The sequence below is a fragment of the Microcaecilia unicolor genome, chromosome 7, assembly GCF_901765095.1.
Source record: "Microcaecilia unicolor chromosome 7, aMicUni1.1, whole genome shotgun sequence".
Taxonomy (NCBI): domain Eukaryota; kingdom Metazoa; phylum Chordata; class Amphibia; order Gymnophiona; family Siphonopidae; genus Microcaecilia; species Microcaecilia unicolor.
Genome location: NC_044037.1, coordinates 141,850,386 through 141,867,107, shown reverse-complemented (window position 1 = coordinate 141,867,107; position 16,722 = coordinate 141,850,386). Strand labels below are relative to the sequence as shown.

The following is a 16,722-nucleotide window of genomic DNA, read 5'->3' as shown; positions in this document are numbered from 1 at the left end:
CTGCAATACAGATGGGGATTTCCCTTTTCCCTGAACTTTACACTGAAGAGCAGTAAATATCGAGAGCGCACACTATTGGAGGCTTGGGAGGCCCTGCATGCAGCAGAGTTGGTGAGCTCTTTGACCCCGCCAGGAGAGATGGCGTCTGCTGCACGGGCCAAACTTCAGGGCTGGCAGCATGTTTCTGGATCGTCTAGGAGGGGTAAATCCAAGCGTTGACTGGACTGAGTTGGAACGGTGGCATAAAGACTGTACACTGGGGTAACTTGTATAAAGTTTAAGCTGTTGCAGGTTGAGCATCTGGTTTGGGGTTACCTTAGTCGCTGAACTGTAGTCTTCAGACTCATGTAATGCGAGATGAGTGCGAGCTGTAGATGTGTGGTGTGAAGAGGGGGACATGAAGAAGAGGAAGGGTGTAGTTATTATGACTAGGGTGTTTTGTTATGTTGAGAGGGATGTGGGAAAGGGACTGATGTTAGACACGGGAGGGAATAATAAGGGGCGAGGGGGGAGGGTTGTGAGGCTGGGATGCTGTGAATGCGGTGAATAACTTCCTCGATGCCCACCCAGAGGGTTAGTGCCTCTGGTTGGTGTCAAAGTGGGGGATGTATAGGGGGAGGGGGAAATGGGTAGGGGTGGGACAGGGGGAGGGGGCAGGGGGAGGTAGGGGTCCCAACTTGAGGTTATGGGCGCACACCACTGGTCTTTCATGTACAAGGTTTTGGAGGGCTTGGGATTCGGCAGAAATTTTCTGGGGTGGATACAGGCGTTTTACAATTCGCCCAGAGCCTGTGTAAAAATTAATGGAGGTCACTCTGAATTGTTTACACTGCACAGAGGCACACGGCAGGGGTGCCCCCTTTCCCCCTGCTATTTGCGATGGTTATGGAGCCGTTTGCATCACGAATACGACAAGACTCAGAGATTTCGGGGGTTCTGGTGGGTGGGAGAACACATAAAATTGCACTGCTGATGATGTTCTGCTATACGTGACTAGACCCCTGTCAACATTCCCTAGACTTCTCCAAATTATTAATGAATACTCTGTGGTATCTGAGTTCAAAGTTAACATGGTGAAGTCTGAGGCTCTCAATGTCACACTGCCCGCTGAGACAGTGGCACAGTTAAAGGTATCCTACCTGTTCCGATGGGCTCGTCGGCAGGTTAGATATCTGGGGGTAAACTTGACCTCGACTTTATCGGAGCTTTTCATGGCTAACTATAAAGTGTTGGTCAAAGCCATTGCTGAGGATATGGAGCGATGGGATGAGCTGGAGACTTCCTGGTTCGGACGGATAGCTATTATTAAGATGAATGTGCTGCCTCGTCTACTGTATCTGTTCCAAGTGCTGCCTGTGATGATGCCCAGGCGATTTCTTGCATCTTTACAGGATCATATTGTGCGCTTCGTCTGGGCAGGAAAGCACCCAAGGCTATCACGTACCCTGCTGTACCAGGATAGGAAGAAAGGTGGATGGGGGTTCCGAACCTCCATAGGGCGGCCCAGGGGAAGGCAGCCATAGAATGGTATCAGGACTACCCAGACCGGCAGTGAGTTCACATAGAGCAACAATCCTTGGGGCCTACGCCATTGGGGGCGCTTATGTGGCTGTCGAGGCCTTTTCGTTCTATGAGAGAGGGGGGGTGCTCTTCAGTGGAGGTTACTCTTTACTATTGGGATAAGTTGCTTTATGGAGGCCGCAGTGTACTCTCTCATTTGACTCCAATTGCGTACAATCCCCTGTTCTTAACAGGGAACACGAAAGGGGCCTTTACTAGGTGGTACGGAGAAGGACTGCGTACTTGGGGCCAAATGTTTGATGGAACTACATTGCTTAAACTAGCAGCCCTAAAAGCAGAGTTCCCTGGGGTGGAAGGAGATGATTTTGCATACTACCAATTATCACACTTCCTCCGAACCAAGGCAGTGCGCTTGGTGATCCAGAAAGAAAAAACTCCTCTTGAGGTGATCTGTGAAAAATTAACCACGTCCCGTGGCTTGATTGGTAGCCTATATAGATGTGTCAGTGCACAGGTACCGATTTACAGTAACCACAGGAGGGGGTGGGAAAAGGAATTGGGAGTGACATTGGGCGACCGGGGGTGGGATAGAATTGAGCGGGCGGTGTTGGGTGTTTCCACATATGTGCCACTTAAAGAGAATGCAGTGAAAGTACTATTCAGATAGTATCTAACTCCAGATCGCCTCAGGCGTATGTACCCAACCTTATCAGGTTTGCACTGGAGGGGGTGTGGTATGAGTGGCAACATGGGGCACCTCTGGTGGAACTGCAGTAAAGTTAAAGCATTCTGGAAGGCGGTACATAGTAGGATGCAGTGCTGGTTGGGATCTTCTATCCCATGGGCACCTGAGGTGTTCCTTTTTGCCACAAAAGTGGATGGTTTAAAATCATGTCAACATCAGTTGTTGAAGCAGATGGCAAGTGTAGCTCGAGTGACAATTGCCCAACACTGGAAACAACCAGGGGTACCTTCAGTTGTAAAATGGCATAATAAATTGAAATATGTGTGTGAGATGGAAAGGCTGTTAGCAGTTCAAAAATATCAGACAAATAAATGGCACTCGGTATGGAAGCTCTTTGTTAATGCTGCAAACACTGTTTAGAAGGCGAGAAGTGTATGTGAATGTACAAAATTTTGGTATGGTTCCTTAGTTGGGGGGGGGGGGGGTGGAAGAGGAGGTTGGGACAGGGAGGGCACTGGGAAGGGAGGGTTGTCTATTTAGAAACCTTTTATAAATATTGAAGTTTATAAAGGATACATAAGGATGTAAAGTTGTACTAGCGAACTGTACTATATGATACTAATGTTATATGGATTCAGAAGTGACAATGTATTTACAGTTTGCCAGATATTGTATGTTGTTAAGAATGAATCCTAAATAAAGACTTCTTATAAATAAAAAAAAAGAGAAGAAAAAAAGAAGAAAAAAGGAAAATGAAAAATGAAAAGGGGGAGGGGGAAGAAGGAAAAAAAAGGGAGGGGAGGGGAAAAGGTGGTGGAGTAGAGGAAGAACAAACTGAAAAACTAGTAAAAATTAGCATATAGAAAATAATATAATCCAAAAAAATCATGAAATGAAAAAAAATATATATATATATGAGAAATCTAGAAACTAAAATGAGGCATGCATATATATTTACTTATGCTGTAAACAAAAGCCTTCACACATGGATATGTGTGTGCAAAAAGCTGACACTTCCTGAATGGCTAATAGCATAAATAAATACAAATCAAAACAAACAAAAAACAGAAGCAAGAACATGTACATTAAAACATGTATACAGCAACAGGATATTGTTAAATGGTAAAAACATATATGCAACACAAAAAGATATCAATTATAAATATACACAATTAAAAATACAGCATGCCATCCATATTCAGCGGTTCGCCTCTGCCCTGCCCTCCCATTTCATTATTTAATTACTTTAACAGCATGCAGTTTCTTCATACATTTAATTATGTTTTACTATCTTGGTTACTTCACATCATTTAATGTATTTTTAATTGTGAATATTTGTAATTGATTAATATGTTTTTATGTTGCATATATGTTTTTACCATTTAACAATATCCTGTTGCTGTATACATGTTTTAATGTACATTTTTTTGCTTCTGTTTGTTGTTTGTTTTGATTTTAATCCATAGAGTCCTGATGCAGGCCTTCTGGCCGAAACACAACATTGTGTCGAGTCATTTCTTTATTTTTTTGAATAAATATTGCTTCATTTCAGAACCTCAGTGGTCCTGTTTTTGGATAGCCTGGTTATCATTCCCACTTCCATTTTTTACTTTACAGGGCATTTTATGTTGAAATTCTGGGAGCTTTTAATCTATTAATAAAAACTGTGTTTTTTTACAAGGTCTGCCACCTTGGATTTGGTTTGCTGCTTAAACTGGAGGTTACACCTGTAGGATCTGTTTTCCAGATCTTCTACATTCTCCCATAGCACCTTGGTATCTGTGCAGTGGGAATCCTGGTAGGCCTGTATGTCCTTCACACCGGGTCACTCTTTCCTCCAGTTCTGTTTGCTTTGTTTCTATTTGCTATCTCTTTCTTAATACCCTCCGGTGTTTCTTTTAAATCTTATCGCACCAGTTAAAAATTGGCCCGCAGGTCCTGCATCCATTTTTTAAAATCGCAGCTCCTCACCACCCCTGCCATTTCATCTGACTCAGACCTTGTTTCTTCCTCCGCTTCCAATTCAGCTAGCACCATGTTGGACCCACCCGCATCAGCCAGATGAAGTTTGCCACTGCTTTTCCCTCACTGTGAGAGGGCTGCTTTCCCCTGCTCTGTCTTCCAACACGAAGCCATAGCACTTCCAATCCTCCTGATATAAACAGAGCAATCAAGAGGTGGTGTGGAGAGGATATAATGCTCAGTTTACTGACAACTCACATGGAGCTTCAGCTCCTGGCTGCCATTTCTAGTGCTGAGATCACCTCCCTTTGTCACCTGGAATTTTTGACCTGGAAGGTTCTGTTTTTGCCCACAGGATGAGTGAGCACCAGGCTTTAGTAGCTGATTCACCTTACACAAGATTTCATCACAACAGTTCCATCCAAAGTTCATTCCTAAGATTGTGTTGAAGTTCAATCTTTTGTGTTTAAATATTTTATTGGTTTTGTTATAGAGAATAACATGTGACAACGAGAAACAATGTTAAACAATGCAAACTATAGCAAACTGCAAATCTTCAGGTACATTAACAGGGGCACATAGAAGAAAAAGGAAGAAGAAAGGGAGGGAAGAAGAAAAAAAAAAGGAGGATTTATTAAACATACATAGAGGGGCATAATCGAACGCGAACGCCCATCTCTATGGGTGCCTATCTCCGAGGACAGGTCCGCGAAGGGGCGGGACAGACCGTATTTTCAAAAAAGATGGGTGTCCATCTTTTGTTTCGATAATACGGTTGGTGCCGGGCAAATGCATCGGATTTGTGTGGATTTGAGCTGGGCAGTATCGTTTTTCAGCGATAATGGAAACCGAAGACGCCCAGCTCAAAAACGAACAACTCCAAGGCATTTGGTCATGGGAGGGGCCAGGATTCGTAGTGCACTGGTCCCCCTCACATGCCAGGACACCAACCGGGCACCCTAGGGGGCACTTGTAAAAAGTTTTTTAAAAAATTAAAATACCTCCCAAGTCCATAGCTCCCTTACCTTGGGTGCTGAGCCCTCCCAAATCCCACCCCCCCAAAACCCACTCCCCACAACTCTACACCATTACCATAGCACTTATGGGTGAAGGGGGGCACCTAGATGTGGGCACAGTGGGTTTTGGGGGCGGTTTGGAGGGCTCCCATTTACCACCACAAGTGTAACAGGTAGGGGGAACTCTAAGTCGCTGAGAATCTCTTTAGGCAAATTAAAACTATCTAAACTGAAGGGAGGGGTAAAATTTCCTATCTTTTGTCCTATCACAAAGCGTTTATCATCCGTCAGGGTCTAGAATGGTTTGTTGCTACTAATACTAACCCTTTGTCTAGATGGATGGCATTGGAACAGTCCATTGTTGACCCATTATTGCTCCCGTACTTAACTGGCATGCGCCTCCCTAAGTGTATAGCCTCTAATCCCATTATCAGCATAGGCGGTCGGTGGCTCAACTGTTTGGGGAGGCTAAAGGGGGCGGGGTTATGGGTGGGGCCAGGGGTGGAGCTTACATCCATAGTTGTCTGATAGACCATATGTAGATCCATCAAGAGGTAGTGTGTCATGATTTAGGCTCTACACCCAGTGGTGTGCTGGGAAATTTTTAACAACAGGCTCTCTTTCTGGGAATAGCAAGCCTTGCAATTTGGGGGGGAGCATAGGGGGTAGGGGGCAATGCATTCCTCCCTCTCCCCTCCCACCGTTCAGACATGCAAGGTATACCTTTGCTGTAGGGATGCCGAGCCCCATCAGCCAAATAAATGGATTACTGCCACTCTCCGCTGCTTGTTTCTGGCTCTGAGCAGCATGCCAGGAATTCGCGCACTGAGAAGGCCTGGCATTATGCTTAGAGCCAGAAACAAGCAGCAGAGAGCAGTGGCAGTTCATTTATTGGCTGGCGGGGCTCGGTATCCCTGCCAGCAAAGGTGAAGGAGTTCAGAGATGCCAAGGGTAGCCCATCTCAAAGCTGGAGATTTACCTCCACTTTGTCTAAAACCAGTTCTGGCAGACGCACATTCAAAAAACTGACATATTCTAATCAATAAATAAAAAATAAAATTATTTTTTCTACCTTTGTTGTCTGGTCATTTTATTTTTCTTATTGTGTTGGTCCCAGTCTCTGGTTTCTGATTTCCTCTTTCTTCTCTTAACTGTTTTGACAAAGTCTCCTTGCACATTTGGCACGTCTTTTCTCTTCAAGTCCGCCATCTTCTCTCCCAAGTCCAGCACCTCTTTCTCTCTCCGTGCCCTCTCCCTTCCATATTTCCCCCAATGAATCTTTCTTCCTATCCAGCACCTCTCTTCCTCATTTTCCCCCCCCCCCAATGCAGTACCACTGTCCCTCCCTGCCCTTTCTGATGCAGCACCTCTGTCCCTCCCTACCCCTCTTGATACTGCACCTCTCTCCCTCCTTGCCCTCCCATGCAAAATATGTCTCCCCTGTGTTGTTGCCCACTGCCCCAATGCATCACTTCACTTCTTCCTTGACCTCCATCATGCAGCACAAATATCCCGCCTTGCCACCCCATGCAGCACCTCTCTCCCTCCTTGCCCCCCTTCCCGTGCAATACCACTTCCCCTCCCTGCCTCTCGATGCAGCAAATCTGTCCCTCACTCCCTCCCTTCTCCCCCCCCCCCCCGAGCCAGAACCTCAGTGCCTCGTCTTCTCTCTGCCACCCAGTCTTTAAAAAGAAATGTCTGACACGGTGGCGAGGCGCAGTACCTCGCATTTGCACATAAAAGAAGTGGATCGTCTCATCAGGCCTTCCTTCACTGTCTCGCCCTTGCGGAAATAGGAAGTTGCGTCAGAGGAGGGCGGGACAGAGTGAGGGAAGGCCCAATGAGATGATCCGCTTCTTTTACTTGCAGATACGAGGTGCTGTGCCTCGCCACCGCATCGGACATTTCTTTTTAAAAGGCTGGTGCGTGGTGCAGGGGTTCCATTAAGAAGAGGAGCGAGCAGCGGGAGCAGCGGAGCACCCCGCCCCAGGGTCGGTCTGTTGGGGAGCTGAGCTGCCGGTCAGGGAGTTGTGCTGGCAGGGTGCTGCTGGTCAGGGAGCTGAGTCGGGAGGGAAGCAGGGCGCAGGGTAAGGTCACGGTTGGGCTGGGGAGGCTTAGCCTCCCCAAGCCTCTTATACGGGGCGCCTATGATTATCAGCACCACTCATAAATTGTTGTCTGCTCTTGATAAGCAGCTAAACATTCCTTGGGCCTCTACTATACGCATGCCCATATGGAACAACCCTAGGTTTCTAATTAACAACAAGCAAGTCTCTTGGCAGCGTATAGATATATAGGATCTCAGTGATTTCATTGATTTGGGTAGCCATAGTTGGAAAACTTTGATATAAAAGATGAATTTTCTTTATTGGACACCCAGTTCTTCCAGTGGTTGCAGCTTAGTTCAATGCTGAAAAGAAGCAAATTGCAGCCCCGCCAGCTGCACCCTACTCCTGATATCATTGATTTAGCTAAGAAGCTTCAGTCTGTAGGGCACGCCGCATCCCATATTTACTCTTTTCTTATACGTCAATCCTCTGTTAAATGTGCTGGCCTGTGCAGGTGTTGGGAAGAAGATATTCAGCAGGATATTACAGACAAATTTGGGAGCAAATATGGTGTTCAATTTTTAAGTGTTCTAGCTCCTCTTCGATTACCCAGTCCCTTTATTTCTTCACACACAGGTCTCTTTGGACACCTCTGAGGTCGCATACAATTGACCCTCACATCTCAAATTTGTGCTGGTCTTGTCAGGCGCGGCAGGGTACCCTTAGACATCTTTTTGAAGTTCAATCTTAATCATATATATGAGGATAATCCCAATCAGTCAATTTTTCTCTCAACATTCTTCCCAAGACCCCATGTGTATCCCAGTGAAAGTGCACTGCACACCTTGGACTGCAAGAGAGCATTGGACTGCAAGACAGCATTGCTTAGATTTTTCTTTCTTATAACATGAACAGGGTTAAGTGTACATTATCCAATTGGCTAGCAGATTGCATCTAACACCCAGGCTAGGCTGTCTCTGAAAGTTCATGCCACGGATCATAATGCCAGAGCCATGGCTGCATCTGTAGCTCATCTAAGGTCAGCCTCCACAGATTTACATATGCATATCTCATTCCTGCCTTGAGCAAGATTTTCAATGCATCAGTTAGTTTAGTCAATCAGTCCTTCAGAATCTATTTAGTGTGTAGAATCGAATTCTATTCCCCCCCCCCCCGCATTTTTGTTTCTGTTCCAAGCTGATAAAAAAAAACAAAAAAGAAATGTTTAAAAAAATATTCTAGGCCATAGGCACCAGGTATAAGAGGCTTGGACAGGCTAAGCCTCCCCTGCTGTGCTCAGAGAGGTTTAAATTGTTGATTTACCTCCATCCTCACAGCAGGAGCTGCAGTGAAAGCCCTCTAGCCTTGTGTAACCAATTGTAGAAATTGGTTTATGGTTTGCTTACCTTACTGCTGGGAGAGGGGGGTGTCCTGGGTTGCCAGGGAGATATTTAAAGAGGATGACTTCCTGATCTGCACTGAGGACAGATAGCAGCAGAATCAGATACTGGACCAGCATGATCAGAAAAAGTCACCAGACAACAGAGGTAGAAAAGATCATTTTATTTTCATTATAGTGTTTGAAATATGTCCACTTTGAGAATCAGGTGCTCAACATTAAAAGTTTATATTTATTTACTTATTTATGGCATTTTATCCCACATTAAACATGAATTAGGGTGTTTTGTGGCTCTACATGAGAATTGTGATGATATGATCCCTTGTTTCATATTGTTGATGGTCTGCATTTTCCGTATGGGTGGTATATTGGTGTATTAGGTTCTGCCCAGTGTAATATTTATGGTACAGTAAGGTTCTGAGTGTGTTTTTGCACAAAGTTGTGCATAGTGTTTTGTAGTTGAGCGATTGTGCTTAGAATATGCTTTGAGCAACCACTTTATTCTTTGACATATGATACATATCTAATATCTAAATTTAATAAAAGGTATTAATTGTGACTTTTATTTTTATTTATTTATTTTTTCTGCGTGTTATCAGACAATTATGGATTTAAGCTCCACCCCTGGCCCCACCCCTAACCCCACCCCCTTTAGCCTCCCCAAACAGTTGGGCCACCGACCGCCTATGTTCTAGGCCTTAACCTAGCCTTGCCCCCCCCCCCCCCCCCTCTGCCTTTTTGTTACACCATAGGTCAGGTGTAAGTGCTTGTCATAAATGTAAATTCTGATTTACACTCTGAGGCATATTTTCTGGAACTTTGGAAGGCTAAGTGCTTTGAAAATATGCCTCTCTATTCTATAATGGCATTTGGGTACCCACATACTATTATAGAATAGTGAGCACCCACCATTTTGTGCGCATTTTGGAGCTTAAATGTTGGTGACCTATACAAAATTGCCCCCAAACCCCATCATTCTATAACCTCAGTGCCTATGTAAGTGCCATTTGATGCTAAGATTATTGCATGCTAGCTAAGATTATAGCATGCTAGCACTTATGTGCAAGAATGTTACATTCATGCGTGTAAGTACTGGTTGGGTGCTAAGCGGTATTCTACAAGCTTAGCATACAACTACAAGGGGGTGTATAGATGGGTGAGTCCCACATCTAGGAGTGTAGCTTATAGAATACTGTAAGATACATACTAAAGCACAGCATTTACATGCTCACATTTATACCTGCCTAAATGATAGTGCCTGAAGTTTTGTGTAAAAATATGGGCTTATGGAATCTGGGTGCCCAGATGTTGTTATAGAATTCATGCTCAGTGCCCTGTATTTTGGTACCCATATATGAAGCGAAAACTCGTTGGCTTTACTTGGTCACACACAGGCAGTCTTCCAGACTGGTAACTCCATCATAGTACACCTGTTCATACCCATTTCAACCAATCAGGATGACTTTTATTCTCTGTAATAATTGTGGTGCTTTTGTTTCAAGACCAATCATCTGGAGACTTAAGGCTTGTCCTATCTGTCTACAGCTCACTAGATTAAAACACAAGCTCAGTAAAGTAAAACAGGAACTAGATGCACTTAAAGCAACATCTAGCACCGCACAATATCATACTGCACAGAATCATACCAAATTATCACCACTACCACAAAGGATAAAACTACCTAAGAATAGATGGATCACGGTAGGTTCAGGCAGACTTCGTTATGTGACAAGAAAGCATCTGCCCTCACAAGTGTTGCCCCTACAAAATTCTTTTGCTCCATTACAGCACCATGATGTTCTTGAAAACAGAACGGAAGCCGAAGAAAAAGCAATGAAAGTGGAACAAAAAGGTATGAAGGTACCCAAAGAGAAAAGAAACCCCCAAATCACTAATGTTGAAACGCATACCAGGAAATGTAGATGGAAAGCGATGACCACAAATGCTCGCAGTCTAAGCAATAAAGTTCATGACCTTCAGGCCCTGATGTTGGAGGCAGACTTGGATGTTGTTGCAATCACAGAGACGTGGCTCAATGGTTCCCATGAATGGGATGCAAACATACCAGGCTATAATCTATTTAGGAAGGATAGAGAGGGTCGTAAAGGTGGAGGAGTAGCTCTGTATGTGAGAAATGATATCACGGCGACTGAAATGACAGGGACCTGGGGAAAGGAAGAAGCGACATGGATCACCTTAAAAAGAGATGATAGAACCTCTGTCCACGTGGGTGTTGTCTACAGACCCCTGACACAATTAGAGGAACTAGATAAAGATCTGATCGCAGATATTCAAAAATTGGGAAAGAAGAGAGAGGTTCTGTTGATCGGAGATTTCAATCTGCCAGATGTAGATTGGAAGGATCCGTCTGCGGAATCGGAAAGAAGTAGACAGATAGTGGATGCTTTTCAAAGTGCTCTACTCAGACAAATGGTGACAGAACCCATGAGGGAGGAAGAGACACTGGATCTGGTGCTCACAAATGGGGATAGTGTATCAAATGGCCAAGTGGGTGCCCACCTGGGCGGCAGTGACCATCAAACGGTTTGGTTCGATATGATGGCCACTCAAAACTCAAAGTCTTAGATTTCAAGCCTGCTGATTTTAGTAAAATGGGGGAATACCTGAGGAAGGAGCTGATGGGCTGGAAGAACAAACAAGAAGTGGAAGGACAGTGGTCCAGGCTAAAAGAAGCTATAAATAGAGCCACAAGCATTTATGAAAGGAGAGTAAATAAAAGCAAGAGAAAAAGGAAACCAATATGGTTCTCCAAGCAAGTGGCTGAGAAAATAAAGGCTAAAGAGTCGGCGTTCCTGAAATACACAAAAACTCAAGAAGCCGAACACGGAGAGGAATACCGGAGGAAACTGAAAGAAGCCAAGAGAGAGATACATCTGGCGAAAGTGCAGGCGGAAGAAAAAATGGCTAGAAATGTAAGGAGGGGTGACAAAAATTTCTTCAGGTATATTAGTGAAAGGAGGAAGACAAATAAGGGAATTGTGAGACTGAAAGACGCTGCGAACCGCTATGTAGATAAAGAAGTAGAAAAAGCAAATTTGCTAAATAGATACTTTTGTTCTGTTTTCACAGAAGAAAATCCTGGAGAAGGACCGCAATGGACTGGCAAAAGTACAAATGAAAATGGAGTAGATATAGCACCATTCACGGAAGAGAGTGTGTATAAACAACTTGAAAAGCTAAAGGTGGACGAAGTCGTGGGACCGGACGGGATCCACCCCAGGATATTAAAGGAGCTCAGAGAAGTTCTGGCGGGTCCTAAAGATTTGTTTAATAAATAATTGGAAACGGGAGAAGTTCCTTGGGATTGGAGAATGGCGGATGTGGTCATGTCACGTCTGTGGCCGTGACCCCTCTCAGACTCACCTTATTTCCTGTGGTCAGCTTCTGAGCTGGCTTCTGTCTGTTCTTTGTGAGTTAGTTCTGTCTCTGTCTCATGTGCTGGCTGTATTAGATTGTTCCAGATTTCAGCTCAGTCCAGTCCGGATCTTCCAGGCTGCCCGACCCTTAGTTGCCTGGTGATTGTTGCACCTGAGTCTCAGCTGCCTGCTGGGCTTATTAGCCATTTGGAACCTCTCTGCCTTTGCCTTTGCATTGCGTCTAAGACCCTTGTATGTTGGTGCTTGTTGCACTTCTGCTAGTCCAGTGTTTGCCTGAGATTTTTGCCTGTTTCTAGTTAGTCTGTGTTTAGTTTAGGTTTTGCTTGCTTTCCTTGCCTGGTTTCTTGTTTGTAATTCTGTGTTTAGTTTCTGTTTGTCTGTGTTCTGGCTTTGGGGCTGCTTGCAGCTCTTAGTTCTGTGTCTTGTTAGTCAGTGTTTGTTCCCTGTTTAGTGGCTGTTTTGCAGCTTTCTGTTCTGCCCTTTAGCTTTCCCTTCCTTGCCCAGTCTCCTGCTTGCTGCTCATGTTCCTCCCTTTCCCCCCTGACCCTCAGTCCCTGTGCTGCCTTGCTGTTATCCAGTCCTGCCCTGTCCAGCAAGTCCTGCCAGCCACCTGAAGCCCAGAGCTCAACTCTGGGTGAAAAGTGGTCAAGTGCAGGTGAAGCCTAACTGCTTGCCTGAGATTTGCCTAGTCTCCGGTGTGGGGTGGTTTTGCCTGCCACTGCCGCTCCTTGGCAGTGGCCCAAGGGCTCACAAACCAGTTTCCAGCTTTGAAAATGTGACAGGTCCCTCTTCACAAAAGTGGTGATAGGGAAGAAGCTGGAAACTACAGGCCGGTTAGCCTCACTTCAATTATTGGAAAAGTAATGGAAGCGATGCTGAAGGAAAGGATAGTGAATTTCCTGGAAGCCAATAAGTTGCAAGATCTGAGACAACATGGTTTTTTACCAAAGGGAAATCGTGCCAAATGAATCTCATTGAATTCTTTGACTGGGTGACTGGAGAATTAAATCAGGGATGTGCTATAGACGTAATCTACCTAGATTTCAGCAAAGCTTTTGACACGGTTCCCCACAGGAGGCTCTTGAACAAACTGGACGGGCTAAAGATAGAACCCGAAGTGGTGAACTGGATTAGGAACTGGTTGACATACAGGCGCCAGAGGGTGGTGGTAAATGGAATTCACTCGGAGGAGGGAAAGGTGAGTAGTGGCGTGCCTCAGGGATCGGTGCTGGGACCGATTCTGTTCAATATATTTGTGAGTGACATTGCCCGGGAGGGAATGGAAAACATGAAAAAGGATCTGAGGAAGCTAGAAGAATGGTCTAAGGTTTGGCAATTAAAATTCAATGCGAAGAAATGCAAAGTGATGCACTTAGGGAGTAGAAATCCACGGGAGACGTATGTGTTAGGCGGTGAGAGTCTGATAGGTACCGACGGGGAGAGGGATCTTGGGGTGATAGTATCTGAGGATCTGAAGGCGACAAAACAGTGTGACAAGGCGGTGGCCATAAGTAGAAGGTTGCTAGGGGAGTGACCAGCAGAAGAGGTTTTAATGCCCCTGTATAAGTCGTTGGTGAGGCCCCACCTGGAGTATTGTGTTCAGTTCTGGAGGCCGTATCTTGCTAAGGATGTAAAAAGAATTGAAGCGGTGCAAAGAAAAGCTACGAGAATGGTATGGGATTTGCGTTACAAGATGTATGAGGAGAGACTTGATGACCTGAACATGTATACCTTGGAGGAAAGGAGAAACAGGGGTGATATGATACAGACGTTCAAATATCTGAAAGGTATTAATCTGCAAACGAACCTTTTCTGGAAATGGGAAGGCAGTAGAACTAGAGGGCATGATATAAGATTGAAGGGGGGCAGACTCAAGAAAAATGTCAGGAAGTATTTTTTCATGGATAGAGTGGTGGATGCTTGGAATGCTCTCCCACGGGAGGTGGTGGAGATGAAAACGGTAACGAAATTCAAACATGCGTGGGATAAACATAAAGGAATCCTGTTCCGAGGGAATGGATCCTCAGAAGCTTAGCTGAGATTGGGTGGCAGAGCCGGTGGTGGGAGGGGGCTGGTTAGGAGGTGGGGATAGTGCTGGGCAGACTTATACGGTCTGTGCCCTGAAAATGACAGATACAAATCAAGGTAAGGTATACACAAAAAGTAGCACATATGAGTTTATCATGTTGGGCAGACTGGATGGACCGTGCAGGTCTTTTTCTGCCGTCATCTACTATGTTACTATCAGGCTTATTTTCAAAAGAGAAGGGCGCCCATCTTTTGACACAAATTGGGAGATGGGTGTCCCTCTCTCAGGGTCACCCAAATCGGCATAATTGAAAGCCAATTTTGGGCATCCCCAACTGCTTCCCATCGCGGGGACAACCAAAGTTCCCAAGGGTGTGTCAGAGGTGTAGCAAAGGCGGGACTGGGGCATGCCTAACAGATGTGCGTCCTCATGACTTTTTTTTTAGAGTATGGGTGAAGGACCTCCTTTGCTATGCCTCCGGCAGTTGAGGACGTCTTTCGCTATTTATTTATTTAGATTTTGCTCACACCTTTTTCAATAGTAGCTCAAGGTGAGTTACATTCAGGTACACTGGATATTTCTATGCCTCTGTCCCTGCAACGGCAGTTGAAGACGTCCAAAATGTGAAAGTTTGTGAGAAGGACATCCATGCCTGGATGTTTCTGTGAGAAGGATGTCCATGCTTGCTATGCCTCTAACACCCCCTTTATTTATTTGTATTTTGGATCACAAGTATGAGCAGTGGGATTTGAACTGGCCACCTCTGGATTGCAAGACCAATGCTCTAACCACTAGGCCACTCCTCCAGACCACTCCACTCCCTTGAAATTTGGCCATCCCTATGGGGGGGGGGCAGTATGCAGGTCCCTGGGGGGGGGAGGTATGTGTGTGTCAGCGGAGGCATAACAAAGGCGTGGACGGCCTTCTTTCAAACACTTTGGACGTCCTCAACTGCCCCCCCCACAGGGATGGCCAAATTTCAAGGGCGTGGTGAGGAGTGGCCTAGTGGTTAGAGCACTGGTCTTACAATCCATAGGTGGCCAGTTCAAATCCCAGTGTTGCTACTTGTGATCCAAAATCCAAATAAAGGGGGTGTCGGAGGCATAGCAGGCATGGATGTCCTTCTCACAAACATCCATATTTTGGACATCTTCAACTGCCATCGCAGGGACGGAGGCATATCGGAGGACATCCTCACCTGCCATTGCAGGGACAGAGCCATAGAAATATCCAGTGTACCTGAATGTAACTCACCTTGAGCTACTACTGAAAAAGGTGTGAGCAAAATCTAAATAAATAAATAGCGAAGGACATCCTCAACTGCGGTTGCAGGGATGGAGGCATAGCGAAGGAGGTCCGTCACCCATACTCTAAAAAAAAAAAAAAAAAGACAAAAGTTTTTTAAAGTTGTTTTTTTTGGGGTGGGAGGTGGTTAGTGACCACTGCATGCCTTTTTCCATTCAGTTAGTGCATCCACTGCAGTGCCCCCCTAGGGTGCCCAGTTGGTGTCCTGGCATGTCAGGGGTACCAGTGCACTACGAATGCTAGCTTCTCCCACGACCAAATGATTTGGATTTGGTTGTTTTTCAGATGGGCGTCCTCAGTTTCCATTATCGCTGAAAACTGGGGATGACCATCTCTAAGGTCAACCTAAATGTTGAGATTTGGGCTTCCCCGACCGTATTATCGAAACGAAAGATGGATGCCCATCTTGTTTCAATAATACGGGTTTCCCCACCCCTTCGCGGGGACGTCCTGCGAGGACACCCTCAGGAAAACCTGGGCGCCCTGTTCGATTATGCCCCTCCAAGTTACTATGTTATTCTGGAACTGCCCCCTAAATGTATATGTTCCTTTTAATATTGGCCTGAATGTTTTGAATGTTATTAAAAATACAGTTGATCCACACTGCATTTATAGTACACAGCACAGAGAATGTCAATTTTGAATAGTTACCAGATCTTTCTTTTCCTCCCCAACAGGCGTTTTATGATGGTTGTCTAGATGTAAAGAATTGTGCCAAGTGTGGACATCTTGATGCCACTTTGGCTCATGCACTGTGGTATTGCCCAAAGGTACAACAGCTTTGGTCATGATTGATTAGATATTGGGAGCATTTGCTACATAAACAAGTGAATATTTCACCGAGCGGAATTCTGTTGGGCTGGGTGGGATGTGAAGATTCCCTAATGCCACATGAACGTATTTTCATATATAAAGCAGGGGTGGTGGGGGAAAAAGTGCATCATGCAAAGTTGGACTCAGAGTGCGGCGCCCGACTTTTGGTCTTGGCTGAATGCTTTTCATAACCTAGCTCTTATGGAAGCTAGAGACGTGCGTCTGACTCCAAAACGAAGGAAAAATTTCTGGTCCATTTGGGAACCCTATATAATGTCTTTATCCTCGAGAGTTCGCAGTCTTCTCATGAATCAAACCTCGATATAATCTTCTAAAGAATAAGAGTATGTATCGGGTCTTTGGGGGGGGGAGGGATGAGATTAATTGGGGGAGTTGGGGTAGATTTGGGATATGGGGGGGGAAGGTCAGCTTGCAGGTTGGGAACTGAGGGGAGTTTACGTGAACTAAGTGATCTAATGGGTAACTACGTAGGTAGGGCAAGTAGTTCTTATGGTTGAAGTTGTTAAGACGAGAGGGGTAGGAGGG

At 45.2% G+C, this 16,722-nt stretch overlaps 1 protein-coding gene across 2 annotated transcripts in view; it reads left to right on the top strand.

Annotated features, from left to right (window-relative positions):
* LOC115473772 (UDP-glucuronosyltransferase 1-9-like) overlaps nucleotides 1-16,722 on the top strand; it is a 423,701-nt gene that overhangs the window by 118,982 nt on the left and 287,997 nt on the right. The gene's annotated exons all lie outside the window — the stretch shown is intronic.